The sequence below is a fragment of the Pinus tabuliformis genome, chromosome 1_1 (genome assembly GCF_031772625.1).
Source record: "Pinus tabuliformis cultivar Carrire ecotype Pingquan chromosome 1_1, CPIR1, whole genome shotgun sequence".
NCBI lineage: Eukaryota > Viridiplantae > Streptophyta > Pinopsida > Pinales > Pinaceae > Pinus > Pinus tabuliformis.
Window position 1 is genome coordinate 874,931,399 of NC_142297.1, and position 13,536 is coordinate 874,944,934.

The 13,536-nt window shown below is 35.6% G+C and overlaps 1 pseudogene; it reads right to left on the minus strand.

The window, feature by feature from the left end:
* Positions 1–3,011: 3,011 nt before the first annotated feature.
* On the minus strand, positions 3,012–7,158 carry LOC149217109 (plasma membrane ATPase 1-like; annotated as a pseudogene).
* Positions 7,159–13,536: the final 6,378 nt, after the last annotated feature.

A 13,536-nucleotide genomic window follows, 5' to 3' on the forward strand; every position in this document is an offset into this window, starting at 1 on the left:
ATCCAACACCTGAATGGGCGAGGCATTTTTTCTGGGGCCAAGTTATAAATGGGTGGCATGGTTCGCTCCCTATATGGAAAAAAGCCCAGGATTTGGGGTTCACTGGCCAAAAGGAATGGGAATGGATTCATACTATTTCAATAATGAAGCATCTTGGCATTTGCCACACAAGAACACAGGACAAAATTGTATGGTCGGGTAGAATGGCAACTGATAACATTATAGTTGCAGACACATATTATACTCTATCAAATATGGTCGCCAGACAGGGGGATCATCAAACTCTATACGCCTTCTGGAAAACTAAAGCTCCTATAAAAGTTATACTTTTCACATGGCTTGTATATCATAACAGAAATCTAGTATGGGAGAATCTGCAGAAAAGAAATTGGCATGGCCCCGGAATATGCACCATATGCAAAAATGATACTGAAGATAATGATCACATCTTTCTGCACTGCCAATTTACTACTCAGGTATGGAAAAAGATTGCTTCCCTCTTTGGTTTCCCATACATTCAACACACCTGCATCAGGGACTCATTAAAATGGTGGAGTACTCAAAAAATTGCCTAGAGGGCCATTCCTCTTTTTCTCTTCTGGGCAATCTGGAATTGGAGGAACAAAGTATATTCCAGAACTGTAGGGAAGATTTCTCTTTGGTCATTGAAAGAATCTCCACCAATCTTTCAATTTTCTCTGTACAGCCATCATGCACTAATATCAGTCCTCAAATGCATAATAATGTACAATTCATATACCCTATGGGGTTTTTTGACAGGACTGCCAATGGAACACCTGTGCATGTGGATTTTGGATTGCTATGACCGTTGATTTGTCATACAGGGTCTACTGGAATAGTGGTAGTGGTACCAATACCAAAGCTGAAGCATTAGCACTCTGGGGGCTCCTATGGTTCAACAGCTTCCTTGGGAACCCCATTTTGCACATATATGGAGACTCGAAGATTATAGTTGATCAAGTCATGGGGAGGGCATCCATCAACAACCCCATGCTTCAGGGATGGCTGGAAAGGATCGAATTTCTATGGCAATTACACGGCTGCTCCACAATCCAACATATTGGAAGGAACCTGAACAAGGAAGCAGACAGATTATCAAAGAAAGGTTTACTGGGATCGATTGGCAAATGGTACCTAGAGATCACTTGGGAGAAGAACCCTTTCTTATATGGGGGACTTTCCATATCTGGGTTAAAGGACTTTCTTCCCGTTCACCCTCTTTTTTGTAATTTTGTTATATATGTCTATAATCTTTTCATTGCTGCACATTGAGAGAATGTGGCATACAGTCATCATTGTATATGTTTAGATGATATAGCTTCTTTAGAGATATAAGATATGTTGAAAATGTCTCTTAAACTGTATTAATCTTTTCTATCCTGGGCTTCGGATGGTGATCAGAACACCATATCCTCTTTATCAAGTGATCTGGGATGATCATTATCATTTTTCTTTAGATGGTTGATTTTATGTATTGTCATATAGTTTTGCCTATAAAATATCATCATGCTTTTTTCTTACTGGCCCAAAAAAAAATGAAGAAAGAAGTTGAAGTTAGCATAAAATTTTTAAAAATTATATATTTTATTTTAAAAATTCATAAAAATAAGAAAATTTAATTTTCATAAACAACATAAATATATCTTTATTTAAAAAAAAAGTATGTATAATTGTAAATGCCTGAACGCTAAAATTAATATTTGTACATAAAATATGGAATTTTATTTTTAATATTAAAATTATTTATACAATTTATTTTTTTATAAATAAAATAGAAATATGTGTATTTTAAACTTTTTATGATAAAAAAAACAATAAATTAGTAAAATTTTGAGGTAAAAAATTATTAAATAATTTAATATCATATTAATTTTAAAAATAAATTTATATATATATATATCTATATATATATATATATATTTTAACAAGGAGCCACTTCCGTGGCAGTAGTCCCTGCCGGGGTCTGCAGGCACATTGCAAGTCAGCTAACAGCAAATGGATTGCATCAAGCAGGAGCTGGACTGAATTGCAGAACTTGGAAAAGCTGGCCTAGCAGAAATTGTCCCAAGTCTGGAGAGGATGGGAGGCAGAGGTCAAGGAATAAATGGACTGTCATTCAATCCTTTTATTACTTCAATTTGCTTCCTAACGCTTGGGCATTCAATGCCCGTGATACCAAGCAAGATTGAAAGGGCAATATGTATGCTTTTTCGCTTATGTTGGAGGTGGGGGGGCTCCTGCCATTTTCAAACAACATAAACGAAACCATTATGAACTTAAAGAAGCTTTATTTGAATTAAGATGCTAAACAGAAATGCACAGAATCATTTAGGAACAGGGTTTGGAGATACAAAATGATCGAATTCAGCCCTTTCAATAATGCTCAACCACAAATAAACATTCTGTTGAATCTTGATTGAAAAATTAATTGCCTAGACTGAAAAATATGTTTAAATCTTAAAACCAATAATTCATATAAATCGATAAATCGATCTTTAAACCTTAAAACTAGTAATTCATATAAGTCGCTCAAGGCAGGCAGGTACTCTCAGCCGTAAATCATTTCACAGTGGATGCAAATATTACATAGTAACAAAATAGCTATGGGGCCAGTTTCTTGACTGGCCTACATGCTGCAGAGCAGCGACCATTTGCATCCATTTGTTCAGGTAGGACAAGAAGCATTATGAACTTAAAGAAGCTTTATTTGAATGAAGATGCTAAACAGAAATGCACAAAATCATTTAGGAACAGGGTTTGGAGATACAAAGTGATCGAATTCAGCCCTTTCAATAATGCTCAACCACAAATAAACATTTTGTTCAATCTTGACTGAAAAATTAATTGCCTAGGCTGAAAAATATCTTTAAATCTTAAAACCAATAATTCATATAAATCGATCTTTAAACCTTAAAACCAGTAATTCATATAAGTCGCTCAAGGCAGGCAGGTACTCTCAGCCGTAAATCATTTCACAGTGGATGCAAATATTACATAGTAACAAAATAGCTATGGGGCCAGTTTCTTGATTGGACTATGTCAGAAGCACTTCTTGCTGCATCAGTTGCATCAGCAAGAGCAATTCCTATGTCTGCCTTCTTTAGCCTGCAATCGTTTAACAATCTCGTACTTATGCTCTGCAATGACCAGTCAAAATCAGGAAGGATATGGAATCAAACACTAATTAAGGAAATGAAAAAATAAAGGTATCTGAAAAAACACAGAAGTGAAAGATAATTGTTGCTCACCAGGGAAAACATCAGCAAAACCATCAACCTTCTCTATCAGTTCATCAACTGGCGAAGCTGCAATTGATTCATCTTTGTCCTGACCTAGTAAAGAGGATGATGGATACATGTTTGTACCCATGCCCAGTCGGCGACCTGTCTCCTTGGCAATAGCTAATTGATCTCCTAATGAACATTTGCAAGTAAATAGTTAAATGTCGGCTCGTTGCATTACAAAAACAGTAGTGAAACTGATGACACCATAACATCACCATACTTGTGATCATTTTGACATTTACACCAAGATTAAGAGCCCTTGTGATTGTTTCAGCACTGTCATGGCGTGGGGGATCAAAAAAAGGCATCAATCCTACAAACATTTTGAGATAGCTATAAAGATATACATAATCAACAAGAAGAACTTACTGGGAAGATTTAGCCCACGGATAAAGCAAAAGAAGCCATATTATTAACTTGATATGCAACTGCAAGAGAGCGAAGTCCTCGTTTAGCAAACTTGTCAATAACTGTATGAACTCGCCGGTCAATTTCTGGCTTATTATGTGCGAGGTTAAGAATCTAGCAGAAAGTATTTGGTCATTTCAGTTTTAATAGAATGTGTACAAATAAGTTTTGAAGCAGTTTCTAAACAATACAACCCATTACCAAGCCTAATGAAGAAGGCCAAACATCCAAAGAACAATACCTGCTATGGAGCACCTTTACTAACTCGATGCATTTTCCCTTCATTGTCAATATAAGTGAGAGCTGTCCTCTTTTCAGTTGGATTAAAAGGAAGAAAATGGACCTCTTGAATGCCTGCCTGCGCCTTTTACATCCATGGATATTAAAACCCACAACAAAAGATACAAATCAGTAAAATAAGCATAGGCCTGCTTATCAACTAAAATTTAATATGATGACATAAAAAAATACTTGCCTCCTTAGGATCCGCAAGCATCCCAACAATTGCCGTGTCAATGGCATCTTGATTCTCTGTTATGGATGCTCTTGCAGCTATCAGGACAACAACATCCTTGTCATATCCTTTCGTGAAAACCTATTCATGAAAACAATTAGTAATTGATACTTGTTTGAAGGAAACTAACAGTACTGGATCATCCAATATTACCATGGACCCTAACTAGCCAATTTGGTACAACTGCAGTATCACCAAAAATTATGTATTTATGAAATAAGAGAAAGGACAAAAAAAGAATCAGAAGTCCAGAATAAATAGCAACCTTTTGGAAGTGGCCAACTTGGTTTGTATTGTCCACAATATGTGTTGCTTTACCAAAAAAGGTATGGACCCCAGTAGCAATGACAACACATTCAAGGTCACCATGTTTGCAAGTAGAGCCAGAATAAACCCCATCGTCAGGACCCTTTGTTACTGGTAATGACTCACCAGTGAGGGCAGACTACACACATTCAAAAATATTGTCATAAAACGTGGCTCAGGAAAAGTACCAAAACAGTCGAAGTTAATCCCAGAAACCATATAAAAGCATACCGAAAATTCCAGCACTTGTAATCATAAATAAGAAGTAAAGAAAAGGATTGGGTTAAGACCTGATCAATCTTTAAAGGATCTCCTTGAAGAAGACGCGCATCCGCAGGAACAATATCTCCAAGTTTGATGTTGATTATGTCACCAGGAACAAGCATCGCTGCATCTTCTCCACTCCATTGTCCATCTCTGAGAACCTGTTAAGTTCAAAGTCTTAAGTCATTGACTAAGGAATTTAAAACTGCAGCACCCATGATCTTAAGAGGATTCTGAACATCCAATTGCATGCTTCCCCGCAAAACCAAGGATAGAAAACTGAAAATATCGGGGCTGCCACTCATACAAAAGATAGTGAACAGACCTTGCTCTTTGGAGCCAGCCAAGTCATCAATGGCGCAGGAGCATTGCCAGCATTGTTTTCCTCTATGAAACTTATGGTAGAGTTTATAACAAGCAATGTTAGAATACCAACAAAATCTTGCCAGTCAGGAGGTTTTCACTGCAAAGATACAATTTACATGATTAAAGCCTGAATTAAAAAGAGCGGATAGGGTATGCCCTGACTGATACTGGCTACAAGAGAGAAATATTGTGACACGGTAGAACAAGAAGTCATCTTCTTTTCCGATAATATGCACAGGAACCATAAGGATGAAGTAATATTGTGAACTTCTAAAAATACAATAGAGGGGAACGATATCCAATGGGAGAGACCAAATGCCACACTACTATTTACTATCAAACGAACACAGAAAACACAAAATTAACAACAATACTAGCAAATATTATTAATGATGAAAAAACAAAAGAATAACCATCACCAATTTGCCAAAAAAATACAATTATCAAAAGGAATGGCCAAACTTTAAAGATATGTGTTTAGTTCATGGATTGATCAATGGGGGTATATTATCCAATCATGTTGAAGAGTCAAGACATGCAGACAGACATGTTTGATAGACTGAATGCACACATTGTAGGCTCGACTAGGAAAAGCCCTTGCAGAGAAGAAAACACCATAGAAAAAAAAATAGAACAAACAACATGATATTTGTGGTGTAAATAGCCAAGAGTTTTCAAAAATAGAGAAAATATGGCATTAGCAGTATATCAATAGTTTTTTTTACCAACGAGAAAGACAAATCACTAGTAATGACTAAGACTGCAAAGAGACGAATAACCCGAGATAGAAAAATGATGAGTGCAGCGACTGTGCCGACAAAATATATAGAACTAATTACATGATATTGGCAATGAAGCTTGATAGCTACTTTATAATAGAATCAACGAGGGGAATTAGAAGTGTATGATGCTTACTCCTCCATTCGCCATAGCAATGGCCATCACAGCTGCGGCTTCCATAACCCATGATAAGGGGTTCCACATAAAACCCAAAAACTTGAGAAATTTTCTTTCCTGCGCACCCAAAAGAAGTCATGGAGTTAAATTTAAGCAATTCTTGACAATGTTCAAGTACTCCGCATAAACCCCAAGTGCATGAACCTCTTGGCATAAGCTATGACAAAGGATCCCTCATCAGAAGCCTAGGCAATATACTTTCCTGTAGCTTAAAGATTTGATGTTGCAGTATAAGCCTGACCAAGCTAAGAAAACGTATTTATTTAAAGAACGATATAAGCCATGGAAATTACACGGTGCCTGTTCATATCTCTAACCGTGAAAGAAATCGCTTCACAGTAGAACCAAAGAATTTGCTTTACTCTGCATACCTCAAGGCTCAAACAACTTTAGAAATTCATTCCCCGTAGATCTCAAATCCCAGCTCAACTCCGGAACTGAGCTCAAAATTAGAAATATGTCGAAGCTACCCTTACCTTTTTCTCTTTGAGCTTGTTGTATCCGAATATAGTGAGCCTCTCCTGTGCAGCTTGGCTGCTCAAACCCTCCTTGCTGCATCTTAAATTCTCAAAAACCTCCTCGATGGGAATATTTTCCTGCATTAACAAACCTCACAAAATCAATCTCAAAGCTCCACAGAAACACCTGGTAAAAGACTCAAAAGGCATTCAAGTCCTCCTTACCAAATCCACAGCTTCTTTGTTAATGGCTTCCAGAGTCGCAGCCTTGTCACCCATTTCCGCAAATCGGGTTTACTCACCGCCCCGGCGCCCACAAGATACACACATGCAATCCAGCGATCAATGCATCACCGAGCTCTATTTGCTTCGATATGCCAATCACCAAACACTTGAGCTGAGGAGATTCGAACTGGGGACGTGAAAAACAGCGTTGGGCTAAAAAAAAACCAGTAGAAAGATGAGATTTCAGTTGACAGAAAGAAAGAATGTGAGATGTGGAATCCGATATATAATATAGGATGAGTTTCCAGGTGTCCAAAATTCACTGTTATTGCTTTTATTCTCACTCACCCTTTTCACCGTGGCCTCGCTACAAACCTGGGCATTACGTGACCAAAATATATCCGTTCATATACATGAAGTATGCTAAGTCTGCTTGCTTGGCCTATCCAGCAAAGAAATCTGGAGTGACAACAACACCCAAAATTGGTAACCACGGAAGGTAGGTGCAAAATGAAGATTGCTCTTCTTCCACCCTACCTTACCAAACACCAACCTCCTTTTGTCGTTAAGGAACGTGCTAATCCTGCAGCAAACATATGCATCCATCTGTCCAGGTATGACAAGAACCATTATGAACTTAAAGAAGCTTTATTTGAATGAAGATGCTAAACAGAAATGCACAAAATCATTTAGGAACAGGGTTTGGAGATACAAAGTGATCGAATTCAGCCCTTTCAATAATGCTCAACTACAAATAAACATTCTGTTCAATCTTGACTGAAAAATTAATTTCCTAGACTGAAAAATATCTTTAAATCTTAAAACCAATAATTCATATAAATCGATCTTTAAACGTTAAAAGCAGTAATTCATATTAGTCGCTCAAGGCAGGCAAGTACTCTCAGCCGTAAATTATTTCACAGTGGATGCAAATATTACATAGTAACAAAATAGCTATGGGGCTAGTTTCTTCACTGGCCTACATGCTGCACAGTAGTGACCATTTGCATCCATCTGTCTTATGCTGTCTAGGATGATAAAGAAGACAAGAGTCGTTGGAAGCTGATATTCCGAGTTATATTCAATGGCTTAGTTTGCTCTTTCACTGGCGGCTTTCTCAGAACCTGTAAATTTGACAAAATGCATATTGTGGCAATGCTTTTTGCACAACGTCCATATGAATTGGTACATTGATAATTGATCCTGTTAAGCCAATTTGTGATCGCCTATATCCCCATTGTCTGATTTGTGCAAATGCAATTCTCAATGACACAAGTCTTTCTTCTAGATCTGAAAGTGTATTTACAGTTGGCAATGGAATGTTACGTCTTATTTGTTCAGGTGTTGCAAATTGTGGAAGCTTTCCATTCTTGAGTGCTTTTTTGCAAGCAACACATATGTTTTCATTGCTGAAGGTCCTATTGTTCAATGTCAAATTCATATGCTTTTCTTGCAACTCTATAGTGAAGAATCTGATATTTTTTGCAAAATGCAATCTGGTACAAACTGCACATGTATTCCTAGGCGTGTCTTCGACTTGTTCCATATAAATCTGTACTGCATCTTTCTTGCTTGTCATTCTTGACTTCTTATTAGAAGATGCTTTTTTGCATATGTCATTGCATTTGCTTCTTGTACGTATGAATTGCTTCAGTTTATGATAATTGAGCCTACGACGCTTAGTTGGTCGCATTTGTTTTAAATGAGATGCTAGCCCAGATTGAATATTATTGTTAAAATGTACTTGAGATATACATTGTTGTTTTTCTAGTAAAAAACAATCAATGTTCTCAGGCACAATGCATTGTAATTTGAATTTGTCATTGTCAACATGTATTATTTCTTCCATCATTTCCAATTGCTTACCAAAGTTGCTAATGCAAGAACTAGGTTGTTGATTTTCTAGAACATGATTATCACAAAAGATGTTATCATTGTTATGTACATTGCTGCATTTGCGTTTTGTATGTATGAATTGCTTTAGTTTGTGATAATTGAGCCTACGATGCTTAGTTGGCTGCATTTGTTCTAAATGAGATGCTATCTCAAATGAAATATTATTGTTAAAATGTACTTGAGATATACATTGTTTTTTTTCTAGTATATGCTTATGATGCAATTGATTACAATCCTCTTTTGCTTCCATGTACACTTGTTGAGAATTGTGAACATATTTTTGTATCATTGCGCGGTAGTGAATATGTGATGTATCTGTCCTGAATGACATGATGTTAACAATATGATTGCATGTCGAATAAGCAGAACTGTAACTGACAAAGTTATTAGCAACAAAGGACCATACCTGGATATTGACTTTGAATATCACAGATATCCATTGCAAACAAAATGGTCCCCCTTCTACCTGTCCTTTCTCATATGGCATTGCCATATTTATGAGATATTGTTGCCAGTTGTTATTCATTGCATAGTGTATCACATCAACTACTAGGTATTGTTCTAAACAATGTAATGCATCTCGATTCTTATGCATAAGTGAATTGCAAAAAGATTGGACAATGTAAAGTTGCAAACACTGTGCATCGAATTCTGTTGCCACTAAATAGCAAATTTCATTAAAGAGACTGTCACCACAATTAGATGTCATTTGCTTTGCGATCGTTAATTCATTTAAAAGCATATTATCTGCAATATGCATCCAGTGGCTTTCAATATCTTTGCAAATAGATGACAGGTAGATATTAGACTGGCTGCAAATGCATATTGGAAACTTTTGGTAAAGCAATGGTTCATAATGACCACTAACATGATTTGCATCATGAAAGAGAATGCAATATGGAATTGTATTTTCATGTTGATTAAAAAGCAAATATCTTGTTTTTCTTGTCAATGACCAAACTGCAATTGATATATCTAGCCATTTAGCTAACCAACGTATGCAAAAGGTATCACCCCATAAACCTCGGTCAGACTCCTTTATATTTGTAGATGCAGAACAATGCATTTTATGAAGATATGTACCAATATCATTAATTCCATGTAACTCGTATAGGAAGTCAGGTGCTAGTTCATACTCATATGACTCTATTGCTTCAACATCATTATTGTTTAAGCAAAAAAAGAAAATGTTCTATTAACCCATTTCGTAGTTCATTTGAAGTATAACGAAAATGTAGAAGCATTTCGAATGAGTCAAATAGACAATCTCCTACAGTATATGAAAATGCATTTAGTCTAAAAAGAGCATTTCTTTTTAATACAATATCAACGTTGTCAGGAAAAATGCATTGTAATCTGAATTTGTAATTGTCAACATCTATTATTTCTTCCATCATTTGCAATTGCTTACCAGACTTGCCTTCTGCAATTGTCTTCTATAGCTTTGCAAAAAATATTGATCAAATTAGCAAAAAGTGAAGATAATTGTTTCGAACAAAATATATATATATATATTAAAAAAAATAGGCTCTTGCATTATGTTGCCAAACAAATATCAAATTTCTAGCAACAAGTCATATTTATAAATAACAAAGGAATTGGAAATGGAAACAGTGGAAAGACATAATGAAAAAATGCAGCATAACTTTAAGAATATTTCTGCAAGTTAACAAAAGGAAGCAGTGGAAAGACAAAATGAAAAAATGCACCATAACTTTAAGAATATTTTTGAAAGTTAACATTATTGTTGATTGCATTTGTGAAATAAAATAACAATAGATTGTTATTGAAATCTATATTTTACTAGTTAAACATGTTGCCCAATGTTGTATATTGCCTTTATAACATCACTTGGATTGTCATGAGTTATGAGCACTGAAAAATAAGCGATAGAACAACAGGAATTTGAGAAGCTTTGAGAAAAGATGTGAGATGTGAGTTATCTAACATGCTTGCTTTTCATTTTTGACGATTGACCAAATAGAACAATATAGGAACTGTTCGTATGCTTTAATTTGCAAATTACAAAGGAAACAAAATAACAAAAACTTGATGAGCGCATACCTTAACATTAACAGAGAGTTAACCTGTTGTGTGAAATTAAGAAAAAACATACCAGAAATTAACAGTATTGAGAATCATATATCCTGAAAACAAAAATCTTGAACCTAGAAAACTTCAGGTTCCTTTAGAGCTAGTGTAACCTCTCTCTTGAGAAAACCTCAGGTTCCTCTATGTATCAACGGCAAGATGCAAGGATAATGTTTGAAATTTCAATCGATCACTAACTTTTTGGTTTGGTCCCTGACGCCACGGTGAAGAGCCAATTTACTTTAGAAAACACTTGATTCTTGTTATTTTATAAATTGACTCTTCAGCATTAGTTTACTCACATTAACTTTTTGGTTTGGTTACAACATTCAACATAGTGAATTCTAAAGATGACAAAAAACTAATCTGAATGTTGTCAGAATCTTCATGGCAAAAACCTAATCTGAATGTTAACAGATTACTAATATTTATGGCAAAAAACTAACAACAGTCAAGATAGTGAATTCTAAAGATGACAAAAAACTAATATGAATGTTGTCAGAATCTTCATGGCAAAAACCTAATATGAATGTTAACAGATTACTAATATTTATGGCAAAAAACTAATCCGAATGAAAAGGAGTTTCTGAAAATGAACATTTTCTCATGCTTGGCCTCAAACTCTTCATGGACTATGAAGCATGGCAAAACCCTAATTTGAATGTTGATAGATTACTAATATTCATGGCAAAAACCTAATCCGAATGAAAAGGAGCTTCTGAAAAATGATACTGTTTGTCATTGTGCAAACAATTTGAGGGCATAATTGGTACAGGTATCAGACAATCACAGCGTGATATCTAAATATTTGGGAGCCTGGAATTTTTCCTAGCTATAATTCCCCTGTAATCGTGGCACACACCAAATCCCGTCCTTAACAACCACAGATCTGAACCAGAAACGACGGAGCCTAGGCACAAAAAGAAAGTTTTGTTTACAGTGATGCATTATGTGATGCCAAAGAGAGAAATGTTGTCAGTGGATTTATTTTTCAGCACGAAAAAACTGTATAATTGTAGGCATGGGAGGAAACAAAATACAACTGCATTATCTCAGATATATTGTCAGAGAAACATGACTGATGGGGATTTGGCACATTCTATAAAGATGACTAAAAATATGGACCATATGCAACCTATATTGCGATAGTTACATTGGGTATGGAATCAATAGGACTAGCAAAATAACAAAAACTTGATGAGCGCATACCTTAACATTAACAGAGAGTTAACCTGTTATCTGAAATTAAGAAAAAACATACCACAAATTAACAGTATTGAGAATCATATATCCTGAAAACAAAAATCTTGAACCTAGAAAACCTCAGGTTCCTTTAGAGCTAGTGTAACCTCTCTCTTGAGAAAACCTCAGGTTCCTCTATGTATCAACAACAAGATGCAAGGATAATGTTTGAAATTTCAATCGATCACTAACTTTTTGGTTTGGTCCCTGACGCCACGGTGAAGAGCCAATTTACTTTAGAAAACACTTGATTCTTGTTATTTTATAAATTGACTCTTCAGCATTAGTTTACTCACATTAACTTTTTGGTTTGGTTACAACATTCAACATAGTGAATTCTAAAGATGACAAAAAACTAATCTGAATGTTGTCAGAATCTTCATGGCAAAAAACAGATTACTAATATTTATGGCAAAAAACTAACAACATTCAAGATAGTGAATTCTAAAGATGACAAAAAACTAATTTGAATGTTGTCAGAATCTTCATGGCAAAAACCTAATCTGAATGTTAACAGATTACTAATATTTATGGCAAAAAACTAATCCGAATGAAAAGGAGTTTCTGAAAATGAACATTTTCTCATGCTTGGCCTCAAACTCTTCATGGACTATGAAGCATGGCAAAAACCTAATCTGAATGTTGACAGATTACTAATATTCATGGCAAAAACCTAATCCGAATGAAAAGGAGTTTCTGAAAAATAATACTGTTTGTCATTGTGCAAACAATTTGAGGGCATAATTGGTACAGGTATCAGACAACCACAACATGATCTCTAAAGATTTGGGAGCCTGGAATTTTGCCCAGCTATAATTCCCATGTAATCGTGGCACACACCAAATCCCGTCCTTAACAACCACAGATCTGAACCAGAAATGACGGAGGTCCGACCTAAGGAAAGCTAGTGTAACCTCTCTCTTGAGAAAACCTCAGGTTCCTCTATGTATCAACGGTAAGATGCAAGGATAATGTTTGAAATTTCAATCGATCACAGACATTTAAAAGAAACAGGCACCATGATTCAGACAATTGAAATAATATGTTTACTAAATAACAGTTCCAAAGATAAATAAAAGATATACTTAGTTGATAAACCAGTTAGAAGTGGATCAAATGCACACCTCAATATATGTTTATATAGACCAATGATGGAAGGCTAGAAACGAGACGAGGAAACATCAAAAGAGTGTAGTCAATCAAGTCTACTTAAGAAAGGAAAGATTAGACAGGCTAATTGAGCACCAGACAATGCATCACATATTCACTGTTTGAGCTAGCATTTAGGAGGCTAGACAAAATCACTTGAAGCTGTACTGCTTCTGTTTTGATTTTATGAAGGCCTTTCACTCTGCCTCTTTATATGTGAATATTGTGAAAGAATAACGCATACCAGAATACTGCGGTTTGCAGGTCGCCAATTGAAGTGCAAACACTGTCAAATTGAATTGGACCTCAACTGTTGTAGCAATTCAAATGTATAAAAGCAAAGACAAACTATATT